At 41.4% G+C, this 13,451-nt stretch overlaps 1 protein-coding gene across 12 annotated transcripts in view; it reads right to left on the reverse strand.

Moving 5' to 3' along the window:
- The window catches only part of arvcfb (ARVCF delta catenin family member b), a 214,569-nt gene that overhangs the window by 127,515 nt on the left and 73,603 nt on the right, over positions 1 to 13,451 (reverse strand). For 10 of the 12 annotated variants that reach the window (XM_037097261.1, XM_037097262.1, XM_037097254.1 and 7 more), the window contains one exon: positions 5,780 to 5,875. The gene's annotated coding sequence lies outside the window, so the exon portion shown is untranslated. Of the gene's footprint in view, positions 1 to 5,779; positions 5,876 to 8,447; positions 8,605 to 13,451 lie in introns of all 12 variants that reach the window. The other 2 variants (XM_037097255.1, XM_037097266.1) reach the window with 1 other exon arrangement.

Genomic DNA, 13,451 nt, shown 5'->3' on the forward strand with positions numbered 1-13,451 from the left:
CCCACCTGCTAAATTGCTTAGAAGCCATCAAGTTTCATCTTAATCTTTATTGTAATTAATTTGTTGATTACATTAAACTAAATTTGCAAAGTAAATACTAACTAAAACTGTCAAATTAAAGTAGGCAGTAAAGGTACAATATTTGCCTATGAAGAAGCATGAAATGGAAATCCTCATGTGAAGTACAAGTAACCTGAAATTGTGCTTAAGTACAGTACTTGAGTAAATGTACCACTGAAAATAAAACTGTACAGGTTGGTTAAACTACATGTGTGTTGAAGGCAGGGTTATCAATCTGCCTTCCACTGCAGCACCCTGGACAACAAAGATGACACAATTTTTGTTGTCCAGTGCGTCCAAGGGCACAATACTTTCTGCACTGGCAACAAAGTTTGGAAATTGACGTCATTTTCATGTTTATGTGTACTTCATACAATAGGATACTTACTGCACTTGAGAGCAAGGGGCAGAAGTCTAACTCACAAAACATTTTACACTCTCTTTCAAGCAAAGCCGTTCACAGATGTGGCACAAGAGATGTTTCCTCTCACACAGTAAATGGATGTAACATAACATCCTGGCCTTGGACTGGACTTTTCATTAAAAGTGAAAGACATTGATGTTTGTTAAGCAATCAGCCAGGTCAACTCAAGCCAGTCAGCAGAAAACCAATTTAAGGACACAGTACCTCCAGTGAGATGACTCCTTATGTCCATATCAGGAATTGGGGCTTTAAGCAGAAATTGAAGGCGAGCGCTTATTTAGGCACCAGGAGGGTAAACAAGAAGGTGCTTTGCAAAGAACAGAAGAAATTGTGCTGAGTCAGGGGAACATTATATTCAAGTATTCGGGTGTTTTTCAGCAGATCCTGCCACCAAAACAGACAAAGATTGAGGAGGGGCGGTTTGAACCAGCAAGGGGCGATCAATGAGGATGCAACTATTGGAATCTCAAACAGATCAGATTATAATAACAGAGTGTGTCTAAGATTAACTGTTCACTACAGGTCCTGGTGAGCGCGAGGCCGTTATTCCCTTTGAAGCACACAATCCCTCTTTGAAGTTTGTTACTCGCTGATCATTTATTTATCTGGAGCAGAGTCTCATCTGACACTGCTCTTCCTTCAGTCTTCTTCAGAAAGCAACACTGACTTAGGAGCCTGAGTTTTCAAAGTTAAACTACACGTCCTTCTGAATGAAAATAAAGGTTCCTATTGATTCTTTATGCCTATGTAGGCACATGATCATGTGCTCTCATCAGCCTGTTTTTTTATCCTTCTCAGATCAGGAATCTCTGAAACATCCCTCTCACTTAAATACTGGCATGCGTTTACAGTCATCAGCTGGCAACACTGGTTCAAAATGGAAACAGAGCTGGGTAAAGGCTCCTTGCAAAAATAGCATGCTTGTCTATTTTCAAAGCTATCCACTACTTGAGATAACCGACAGCAACAGGGCACCAAAAGCCATGTTGATTGGAGATAGTTGATGAGGGACTCTAATGATTCACACCCCTAGAGGGTTGGGGGGCAACGTAGCCTTTGCTTCCTGAGTCATAAAGGGAATAATATGGTAAGCATGTCAGCTACGCCCCACAGCTTATCATTAAACTACAACTTCTGGGCCTACTTAAAATAGCACAGGGAGGGGCATCTGAAGAATTCCCCTCTGCCACCATGACAGCCCTGTTTTTTTTAAAGCTTTGGTTCAGCAGATGTTTGCTAATGGCCTGAGTCAGAGGGGATACAAACACAGCCAAGGTCTGCACATTTAACCTCATCCTCAGTCGTGCACGCCCCAGTTAGGCCCAACTTTATGCAGTGGAAACATATCAAAGTACAACTCCAAGGACAAGAGTGTCACTGAAGGATGTGACTTGGAAGTTTATGAGCGGAGGGTATGATCACAAATCAAACGATGAGATTAAAAAAAAAAGAAAATGTTTAATTAATCAAAGGGAAGCGTGTTGAATTTGACTAAACTTAAGGCGTAAACATCTTTAATTAAAAGGAGAAAAAAAACAGGCACACATTCCATGTGTGGAGTTGATGCGGCACCTCACTACCAGCTTCACTCGTGCTGCTGCAAGGCTCTTCCTCAGTATAAATTCTCTTCAGCACAAACCCTCAGCTCTAAATATAGTACAGTAATAAATATATCCACACACACACGACCACAATTTTTAGTGTGGATCAAGGGAGATGAGATTCAGTGTTCGCGCACTTCAAAGGCTTGTTGGAAAATCCAGTCATAAATCTTTGGCACCTTATTCATCAGGTCCTCCCCTAAAACAAATCTTCCAATGATAACACTCTCTGCCATCATACCCCCTTCTGTAGCAAACTGGCAGGCATTTAAGTGATGTTATTCTCAAGAGCACCTTTAAATGAGCAAGGAGCTAGAGGTCTGGTTATCTTACTATGTATGACATCCCAACTAAATCACAAAAATAGGGCTGCGAGGGAGAAGAATGTCACCGTCTGCCTTGGTGATTCCCCCATTGCCAAGATGAAATTCTTGCTTTGTGCATATGGAAACTTTTCTGCCATGAGCAACATGCAAGCACTCTGACCAAAGGAAGCTGGACTAGCTGACATTTGATCTTTTGCCTCGCTTGTTCCTGTGGTATCCTCTGGTGAAAATCATCACAAACTGGCCCAGATGGCCCGACTTGGCTGTGCGCAGTCAACTGACATTATATGACTAGATTTATTGCTGTTACATCTTACTGCCACTTTGATACGACCAACATGGAACTATGCCAAGTTCAGCTCTGACCATGAGGCCACCCAACATCTGTAAAGAGAACCTGACATTTCACTGAGGAGCCGGTTTGCAGCCTTTGGGTGTGATTTGTGATTTGTGACGGAGAGTCAAATGGGGTGATACACTGTGAAGATATCCATACACTTCATCTCATTAATTATAATTATCAAGCAATACATCAACATTTGGGAAATCAGATCATTTGTTTTCTTGCAAGGAATTAGATTGAAACCACTCTAATGTATATATGCTGAAAGTATCACCAGCAGTTGATCATTTAGCTAAAGCTGGGTCTGTCCAAAGGTGACAAAATTTGCCTAGAGGTATCACTAAAGCTCACTTATTACAATGCTGCATCTTGTTTGTTTAACAAATACAAAATCAGGAGTGTATGGACAAGAGTCTGATTAGGTGGTTTGCCTTTGTTCCAGTTTATATGCTATGCTAACCTGCTGCTGACTGTAGCTTCATATTCAAAGGACATGAGAGGGGTATAGGTATTTCCGCTGTTCTTTCACCACAGGAAGCAATTTAGTTTCCAAAAAATGTAAACTATTTCTTTAACGGAGCCCTAGCACATAGGGATGGCATGTAGCGATGAGGTTTCAGATTGCGACTGAATGCCTCTTGCCCTGACATCTTCCGCTGCAATCACCCTTAAACATTAAATACGTGAAAGGCCCTCTATTGAGACAGTGTTCAGAATTGTGATAATTATTATTAAAAATGATGATGATCCTATTCTAAATTTGCAATAGATCCCCCTAAATCCTACACGGGTGGACCTTCAAGTTGTCTTCTTTCAGGAGACAAAGGAGGACTATCTACTGCGGTGCCACCCAGAGCAGAGGCCGAGTGTCTTGAGTGGTTTGAGTAGGAGGTCATTCGGGGGATGGGGGAACAGATTGGGAGGTAAGGGATGAGGATAATTGAGTGTGACCGTCAGTGCCCGATATTGAGTTAGGGAAGCATTCACCTGATTAGGGACTAGTTTGGTGGTGGGGTCCTTCATCCCCCCTAGCCACCAATTTGCCCCTTTCTAGAGGCTGTAATTGCAGCTCAAATTAATTCCTTGTCTAAACCCATCTGATGCCCATCTGAGGATGCTGCTCTCCATGGTATGATTAGGGATTTAAAAACACCTGCTCCTCCTCCTGCTGTGTGTGGGTTTGTGTTGATACCTTGGTGGCAGCAGTCTTCAATCTACTTTGGTTTGCTTGTGATGATAATACATTTAAATAGTCAGAGGGCAAATTTGTGGTATTAGGGTATACTGCTGTCATGCTTAGCCACTAATTTCAGGCTCTTAAGAGAATTTCTCTCCTTGGCTGAGCTGTCCAATATGTCAAAGCTCTTATGGAGAGTGACTGACAGGAAAGTGATACATCATTATGACAATCTGCAGTGTATTGGGAATTTCTGCTCATGACCAGGGAGATTTTTATGAGGTTTGCAACTATCTAAAACGACTGCTCATGAACATAAAAGTCAGTTTGAATTAGTCCTCCTTTTGAAGAAATACAAAGCTTTCAGGATCATGGGATGGTGGGCATGACAGTTGTATATAAGTGTTGCCATTTTTCAAAATGTTTTTAAGAGCGTAACTGCAGCAAAGCAAGCAAAGCTGACTCTCTTTGAAAGAATGTCTCATGTTATCAACAGCAAACTCTTTTTGAAGGAAATCAAACGTGATGCACAATGGCTCACGGTGGCAACATTACCACATAATATTCGCTATATTCAGCAGGTAACAATGTCATGACTGGTGACTGGGCAACGATTTTCATTTCCCATGCCAATTTTTTTCAGGGGCACTGGACTGATACAGCGAGTGAATAGCATTTAAAAAAAATGAAACTGAAACAGAAATGAATTGTCACCAGGAATGAATCTCGTACCACTTTATAATTCCAGTCATTGTTGGTTTGAGGAACATTAAAGCCAGTGTTAATGCCCAGAGGGGTATTATTGAGTAGGATAAGCAAAGCTTAGAGAGTTGCATGGAGTCCATAGCTGATCACTTTCACAGCTAGAAGAAAAGAAGTGCAGCTGTTGTTTACCATCCATATTTTATTTAGTCCTTTTCATTGATGTAGAGGATATCACTTTGCTATGTAGAGGATTTCATGCTGGAAAAACTGACACAATACAAAGCTATACAAAAAAGACTTTTAAACGCAGATATACTTCTTTGTTAGTCTCTTGGAAGAGTCGTAACAGTTCATCAAGATACACATACATGTTATTAAATTGGAAACATACATTAGAATACTGTATATGGGACTTTAAGCTGTTTTAAATCTCTTCCACTTCAGGTCCTTTATTAAAAGCAGTCAACAGTAAGAAGGTCAAGGGTCAGAGTCAAGAAGTATCTAGATATCTATGAGGTAATGAAGTTACTTTAAACACACTTAAAGCAATGCACAAAGCTTTGTTAGACGTGAACATCGTGTCATGTTCACTGTCTCCAGCTTCTTTAAGAGAAAAGCTGCAGAAATTAGTCTTTTCAGGTTTTTAAAGCAAAGTCTTGAATAAAATCATGCCTTTTGAAGCATACAGGACATCCTAATTGCAATCAGGTGTCTCAAGCTGTATCTCACAACGGTTGGCAGACTTCAATTACTCCATTACACAACTGAGTCTGTTTTCAGAAAGTGGGCGAGAACAGCCGTCCTCTCGCGTTCGCCCATAAAATACCCTAAATAATATGAGGAGAACTAAGACCACTTTCAACTGACATTTACCTGAGCCAATTCAATGGTGTGAATTATTGAAATCAGAGCACATTTCCTAGGGGAAAAAGCTCCTGAATGTATTGAAATAAAAATCATACAAGGCACCTCAGCGACAAAGTGAAGTAAAGTGAAGCTCCCTCGAGGAGAGATAACAGAGAAAGTGAAGTCTTGGATTTGCAAACCAAAAAAAAAAACTGTCAGGAAATGTAATTACTGCAATGATGAGCTGAACAAAGTGATTAAAGGAGGCTGGAGGTGCAGAGAGAGAGGCGGGTGTACCTTTGATGTCGGTGAGTGCCGTCAGACCACGAGTAGACTGAGGACAGGCGTAGCTCTGTTAGAGTTGACTCGTTTGTTCAGTCCGCCTGGGGAGATCTGTGGATAAAGAACACAAGGACATGGAAAATAAGTATTCAGCCACCCTGATGACTATGGATTGGCAATATACGGCTCTCATGTAATGCTGAGGCACATATAGTGAGCAGTGGATTCACAACTTATAAATGATAGCGCTCTACTTCCAACCATAGAACCCTTTCAAGAGCTATGGAATACTACATCCTCTAATTAAGCCATTAACTGGCGGTGTACCACAAGGCTAGGTTTTAGGCCCACTACTGCTTTCGGTATACAGGCTACCTTTTTCAGCACATAAAATGACACCCTGCTGTATGTACTCATGACACCCAGTGATAATAGCAGTGACACTCTCATTAGAGCGACATAACATAGAAATCTGCTTTTTGTGCGATTTGGTACCTCCCACAACTTCTGAAGTTACATAGTACAGAAACAAGTGATAGGAGGGTGCATTGGCTAAGAAAGATACACCATTCACTGTATTCTCTAAAAGCACAAGATTTGATGTCCAAATGACTGACCGACTTCAGTTTTCTGCCCCAAACATAACCCTAACCCTCGGCCAATGGCCAAAGTTAAACTTCTGCCAAAACTTAAGCCAACCCTCGATCCAACTATGTGATCCAAAAAGTGTCATTACAAATAGGTACAAATCGACTCCAAACACCTCCTGGACAAGCAATTTTGTCCCTGACACCTCACAAAATTTCACCTCAGATCCATCCAATTCACTTTGCATTGGGACACGTTTTTTTCAATAGCTTCCAGTTAATTTGATCTATTGACTCAAAAAAAAAAACAGAATTGTAAAGTAGCATGAAATCGAAATACTCAAGTAAAGTACAAGTAAGTAGTTTACTTACTTAGTTACATTCCATCACTGAAAATGAGGCAACACCGATCTTAATGACTGAAGGAAGAGTGACCTCATCAATCCAATTTTATCCTCCCTTTACTTTCAGTTACATTGTAGAATTCATTTCAGGAATTTTACTGATTACGTCCAGCTCTGAATTAGGTCGAGCCCTAAAATACATCTGTGAACTCCCGGCCCCTCGTGGACCGGACACACCTTCACTGAGAATGCTCCCTACTGTAGCGTCGGAATTCCTTGCCCATGGAACTTGGGCTTACTTTTTTGTTTTAAACAAATTCCTTCAGGCATTTTCATGGTGTATTGATACCGGTTGTGCTGATGCCCAAAAACATTCAGATACTAATATTCTCTGAAGAAACCTGATAATTATACAATTATATGCAACAAGAAATACACTGGCTTTTACCGCTGCTACAGTAATAAGATTTATTTTAGGCAAGGGACTCACATGAAGCACCAGTCTACTCAATCAATTCTTCACTAAATATGTGAGGCAGGAGGCTGTCTGCCCAATATCTGATTCTTAATAATGAGGCAACACTTACTCGATACTCTCAACAAACCAATATGTCAGCCTGACCTTAGTATTCACACTGCACCACCTCTGAAATATAGACATCACAGACACATAGAAAGTAAAAGAGCAGTGTCCAATACTGCAGTGCAAATTGGTTTTGATGCCTCATACCATGGGATGAATCATTCTGCCATATACACCAACCTGTCCAGAGGCTCTGCTGCCTTTGATGGCTGACAAAACAAAAGCCTGGCAGCAAAACCACTGGATCGACTGCACCCTTGAAGATGTCACTGATGATGAAATCAAACACGCCCTTAGACGCGTGTCCTCGCAGGCCAACTTCAATTTCAAGACAATGGGTTAAATAGGATGTAACTGTTTCTAAAAAATTGCCTCATACTTCAAGAAACACTTCACTTTAGTGGAATATCTATTTAAAAATACAATTCCCAAAATGAGTTCATCAGCAGTTCATTTTAAATTATTAGCCATTGTTCACAGATTCAGCTGGGGCTCAGACTGATTTTTAACAAAAAAAAACTCTCAATTATGTAGATGATAGTGAATGAAGAGTTGTTAAAAGGTTTTTATCCTTTATAATTTCATGAGTTTTTCCCTACTGATACTCAGACAACATTTCTGTCAAAACCAGAAAGAGAAAACATTGCAGACAGACCTTACGTGACATTAAACTTTGTGAATTCATGCTTAAAATCAAAAATATGAACCACTGCTTTAAGCTTTAATGTATAGGCAGCTCTCTACAAGATAAGTATCTCCAAATGCAGCTCTGACTCCAGGCCAAATATGCATCAGTGAGTAGTGAAGCCAATGTTTCATTAACTATGATCAGAAGACACCCACAGTGAGTTAGAAAGAAAAAAAAATTGATTCAAAGTCAACTTTCCTCTCCAGGTTTTAGCTGGCACTGGGATTAGAATATCTCTCCCTCTCCAGGGATTCCTGGGTGTGTTCACTTCAAGGACAGATAGGCTCTGAGCACCTTGGATTTCTGGTACAAACATCAAAGGTGAAGCTAAGCCTAGCCGCATTAGTTATCACCTCGTCTCTCTCTGTCTCTCTCCGCGGTTCTGGACGAGCCCTTACATCGCTCCTGAATGGAGATTATCTCGACACACAGTCACAGCTCACAGGAGCACTTTGATTAATACACATCTTATTCTACTTACTGTGATGCAATGCTCTTGTAATTGAGTTTTTTTTTTTTGTCCTGCGGTTTGGCAGGTTTGGGAAAGGGAGAACGGATGGTCAGTGGTGACGATAAATGAATGATGCTCCTGCCATCCTCTGCTAACGGCTCCCAACATCCCAGCTGATCCTATGGAGCTGATCAGAGATCGATATTAGGAGACTGTGATTATTCTGAGTTCCTTGAGTGCTCAGCTGAAATGAGTATCCAGTAAAGACTGTACTTTTTACAAGTACGAGTGTCATCCAAGAATAATGTATCAATATCATTACGAAGAAAAATCCTCACTGGGTATATGACTGGAGTTTACTCGTCAAGATCACACTACATAACATTTTGCCTTGTAATCTTGTGGTCTTTATGGTTTGCACAATAGACAAGACATGGATAAAACCCATCAAAGCAAAGCAAAGTTATTGATGTGCCAATCTGCAGTTAAAAAAGCAAGGAAGAAAAAGAGTGTGTACTGTACTGTCTGCTTGTACTGAAAAGCTTGTGTTTATGTATCCTGATAGAAACCTAAGGCTATTATTCCCTCTGCTCCATACAAATACATGCATCATAAAACTGCAAATGACAGCAGAGAGAAGAGGGAGAAGCGAGATGAGTGTCTGCTCTTATTGGCTGCAGCTCGGCCCTGGATTTCCGACCAGTCGGTGACACAACCAGATATTCAGCCTGCTAGATAACCAGCAGTCATCACTGACACACTGACAAGCTTTTGAAAAACTCTGGTCTCTGTGAATGTATAGCAATTGTTGTTCACAGGAGCGCACCCGATTTACCTCTGATCTGGGGATTTTTGTCAGCATTCTCAGAAATCCTTCAGCAAGGAGAAAATCGTGACTTAAAATCCTGTTGAACTTTGCTCCTACTGGTTCAATCCCCGTCTATTCCGAGTACAGATATTGACACTGATATTTTATTTGGTTGGACAGATACAGACAATGGTCTACTCACTGGTAAATGTCTAATCCTAATACAGGCACAATACAGACACAATACCCAAGTAATGCCTCAAAGATGTGTGTTGGGCAGCCCTGTGGCGTAAAAAAAACATGGATAACAAGACATTACTGCAAAGATGCTTATGTGTTTAACAACGCACTTCCGTGAATAAATGAAGATGAAAAAAAAATCAGAGGTCGTGCTTCCAGCAGATGAAATTTCATACTCACAATACCCACATCCAATCAGATTTATTTACACAGCATCCCAGTCAGATTCATTTTCTCTGCTCTTGGTTGTGTAAAACATGTCGACAGTCCTTCCCGCTGTCCCCGACACCACCACCAACATTTGACAGTTACAACTGCAGAGCCCTCATGCAGTATTTGTGCTTTGTACCAGCGCCTGATACCTCAGCAGTTGTGCATTATGCAGACAATTGCATATTCTGTCATGACTTGTACCCCATCAACCCACATCATTTGGAAAGCGCCTCTGTGTAATTCTGTGATTAATAATGAATGCAGAGTGAGAGTTAGCCGACTGACTGAACGAAGGGCTGATTGTCTTGGGAATGCTACACTGATGAAGGTCTTTCCTCAGCTGTCAGTGCCTCTGCACACTCACATAGAAGACTCGCAGTCACATATAAATGACCAAGTGGCTAGGCAGACATTGCCTGCGTGTCTGTGCATGCATAAACGAGTAATTTCATATGTCCTCTGTGTGTGCAGGTTACTTGAGAATGCAGCGAGCAACCTGAGTGATCACTTGGGCGACTACGTAAATGAAATGTTAAATATGAATGTGAAAATGAAAATGTAAGCAGAAGCATTAATTATGTAAGACTACTGCTCATGCAGGTTAATCTCAAACAAGTCCTCCTACCAAATGACAAAACAGGTTGTTTGACATAGCTTTCCAGGAGGACCCATACAATGGTATTTGATCTAGTGTGCCTATTAGCATGAACTGCCACTTCAACAGACATTTTGTATTCTCTTAACTTTTCATTCTCCATTTCTTCTCTTTACTCTCCAATCTCTCCAAAAATGGCACATCATTGATAGAATATTTTGCCGAACAGAGATTTTGTATTTCATCTCACAAACAATGTTGAGAATAATATACTGGCCTCTTTATTTGTCCTTCTCTATGAAATTCACTTTTCTTTCTATCCCATCCCATCTTCCCCCTCTCCTTTCTCTCTCCACCTGACATGAAAAGAATTAACTAGTGATGTCTTGGATTCGCTTGTAACTTGCAAGCTTCCAAATTTCCCATCATGTCTTTTTTAAAACTAGCACAGGCAAGCAGTTAGTAGAAGAAGAAGAGAGAAGGCCCTTCTGTTGGCCAACACAAGCATAACACGTTTTTGCAATGCCAGCCGTAAGCTGTGTAGCCTGTTCTCTCTTACCATGTTTAATATTATTTTTCTTGTAGTTTGTATTGAGCGCACAGATCAAGGACCTTAGACACAAGATGGTTGTTCTGCTTTTTTACAAAAGAGGTCATATGAATCAACAACAAAATAAAATATCTTGCAGTTGCTTTAAGCTACAAGAGACAGGGGACATCAAGGACTCAGACTTGTCCTCAAAGTCAACTCAACAGAGGGGATGGCACATTTCTGCATATCATAATATTTAAATTAGCCTAATGTGGACACAGCTAAAGCTAGTAGATGGGTTTGCTGTTGTGCTTTAGGTTTATTTTGTGTATTAGCTCTCCTCCTTCTCTTTCTTCTCCTCTCCTATTTCTCCTCATTGCACAGTCTTGCAACTCATTGCAGCTGGTTTGGGGCATTTTGTTCTCCAACAGAATCCCCTGACAACTTTGGACTTCCACGTAATTGTTCAGCCGAAAGCAGAGCTAAGACACGCTGTACTGTACTGCAAATGTCCCTCAGGTGAGTGCAGGCTGTGTTTGCAGAGAGCAGCAGCTAATTGTGTATTCCAGAGGTAAATTACAGTCCATCATCATTAGTCCAGACAAACAGGAAAGCTTGCGTCATACGAAAAAGAAGAGGGGTTAGGTGTTTTAGAATTCTGTGCACTCACCCTGTGTAGCTGACCTTGGCCAGCGGCACTGTAATGGCAGGGAGAAATGATTCCGCACAATCCAAATTTACCGCCTCTCAAAATGTAAAGTAAGTAAAGCCTGGTCGAGGAAAAAAAAAAAATGCCCTGGCAATGAATGAAAGTTTTCCTGCCAGAGCAAAGTAACAAAGCTCACTGAGAAGTTTGAAGGGTATGAGGGGTAAGAGGAGAAATTGATTTGCTTGTTTGTTCTTCAGGCTTTTCTTACATATTTCAGCAGGTTATTGTTAATGTTAGATTTCCTACAAGTTCATTAGAGGCATACTGCGACCAGTAATGCAATCAACAAGCCAAGGCCTTGGTTTAACATCTAATGACTACTTCTTAAATATTCTCCAGGGAAGGAAAGGCGCCTCTGTCTCTGCTCAGAATCATATCCCATACCTCTGTATACAGCAGCCCCTTTGATGATGATTTGAAAATGCTTGCAGAAACCAAATAACTAGCTTGTTAAACTGTTTAGCAGCCGGGTTGCGCGGATGTGGATATTTTTACAGAAGTGAAGGGAACTGAACTAGTTACAGAGGGACTGAAGGTATTACAATTTACAATCGGCTTTCAGTAGTTGATGATGAATCTGACTATATAAAGTCAACTAGATGTGAAAGTTATTTACTTACAAATGGCAAGACGCCGACAGAAATAAATATCCTAACCAAGAATCCAGCCATTCGCCATCCTGCCCGACGTGTCCAAAGAGAGCAAGCAACAAAAGCAATAACCTGCCAATACAGAGCAACCTCACTGCCTCTCTGCCTGTCATCTCGACAGGTGCTGATGCCCTGGTCAGAGCAGAGGGGTTAATAAGACCTCGGGCGCAGTGAGAAATCTGTTACCACCTGAGCCGTCTCAGTTTGCTGCTTGGATCTACTCATCTCCCCTCTGACACGGAGTTATAACTCTGTCAGCTGAGACAGCTTCGGAACATGTTTCGTTTCGTCTTCTGTAGGTTTACACTGACGTGGTCTAATTATCAGAGACCGTGTAAATGTAGTAAAAGTAAAAAGTAAAATATAGTGACATTCGTATTGCTTGCTTCCAAGTTCTCTGCAGGAAATCAGTCATCATGAATTTAAACATAAACAGCGTAATATTGTGCTCTTGAAAGTAGAGTGCAAATAAAGTCATCCAACCTTGGTGAAAGAAGCTGACACCTTTTCCTTTAAAATGATTAATGGCACTGACACAAAACAAATCCTGCCACAGTCTGATGAATGATAGGTAATGTAAAGCCCTGCAATGATAACACTGTGACATATCCGATAATCTCGGTTTTAGCGAGATTGAATGATAAGATTCAGGTGATGATTGATTAGAGCGCAGAGTATAGATTTTTTAGGAACTCTTTTAAGTGTGAGTGTGAGTGTGTGTGTGTGTGTGTGTGTGTGTGTGTGTGTGTGTGTGTGTGTGTGTGTGTGTGTGTGTGTGTGTGTGTGTGTGTGCGTGTGTGCAGGACCACCCCAGGGAGAGCGATTGTGAATTCAGCTCCATCACCTTCAGCATCGTGCGAAACATATGGAGGATCAGTCTCCCTGATGGAACAACAGAACCTGGCGAGGACGAGTTTTTTTCCGCGCTGCTGGTTTGAATAAAAGATCTGTCCTGGGATTTGTGCGTGACGGGCAGCCCCAGCCCTGCACTCGTCAATTATGTAATGTGCACCACCGCAGCCCGGCGAAACACTCGCCCCTCGTCGGTATCTACAAAGACGGCAGAAGACTTTATCTGGGGTATCAGAGAATGAAACGTAGGAAAGAAGGACAGTGAGATGGGTAGAGAAGAGGCAGGTGTGTGTGTGTGTGTGTGTGTGTGTGCGCGCTCAGGATGTCAAAGCCGTGAAGAGATCAAACAATGTTCTGGGATGTTATCAGCTGCCTGCATTCACAGCGAAGCACTGTCACATCAAGCAAGACACACTTAGAATAGGAAAAGTGGTT

Source organism: Acanthopagrus latus, chromosome 5 (assembly GCF_904848185.1).
Source record: "Acanthopagrus latus isolate v.2019 chromosome 5, fAcaLat1.1, whole genome shotgun sequence".
Taxonomy (NCBI): Eukaryota; Metazoa; Chordata; class Actinopteri; order Spariformes; family Sparidae; genus Acanthopagrus; species Acanthopagrus latus.